The sequence below is a fragment of the Alligator sinensis genome, unplaced genomic scaffold, assembly GCF_000455745.1.
Source record: "Alligator sinensis unplaced genomic scaffold, ASM45574v1 scaffold831_1, whole genome shotgun sequence".
Taxonomy (NCBI): domain Eukaryota; kingdom Metazoa; phylum Chordata; order Crocodylia; family Alligatoridae; genus Alligator; species Alligator sinensis.
In genome coordinates this window covers 625-1,410 of record NW_005843176.1, presented here as the reverse complement: position 1 = coordinate 1,410, position 786 = coordinate 625, and positions in this window count along the sequence as shown.

The window sequence follows — 786 nt, the reverse complement described above, 5'->3', positions numbered from 1 at the left end:
AGTATATTCATTTTCCAGCAAAGAGGGACAAAAGATCATTATATTTTCCCCAAAGTCAAACTGCAGGGTTTGCCTTAATTCCTAGAAGCAGTCTACTCTAGAAGAGGGCTCTGGGATCCAGGCAGAGCAACTACGTTACAGCCGTGCTAGAAAGGGACCACGGAAGATGTAATCTACTTACTCTGCAATCACCATCACAACCGAGATCACCTGACTCTTTTCTGAGGACTTTCCTTTCAGATAAAAGCTCCGTTTCCCTTCCTTCTCAGTTGGAGCCTGTGTCGTTTTGTCAAGTGCAGAAGGCATAGCGCTGGTCGCTTCATATAAATCCCCTTCCACTCAACCCCTCCTTTCCATACACGCTGTCAGCTTTTAACTCTCTGTACGGCTGCATTAGGTTTTAACTGTGGGCGAGAGCAGTCTGATTGAGCAGTGAGACCACTCCGGTCACACCTCGCAGCTTTCTCAGGATACGCAATGCGTAAATAGCCTTGGATTCAGGGAAGAGACGGATCTGCTGGCCAGGCTTGAGTTGGTTCATTGAGCTTCAGAGAAGTCTGAGATCCTTTTTAGCGTATGCCCAATATTTATCATTTTTATATTTTAATAAATGGCCTCTCTGATTGGTTGTATTTATCGCCTTACTGAAACTCTTCAAACTTGATTGAACTAGATCTCTTCTCAGCTCAAAGATCTTGGGAAAGTAAAAGAAAGGGTTTCTTCTTTTTTTTTTTTCTCCACAGTGCCATGTTGTTTAACACAGTGACATGTTACTTTTCCTGCTTT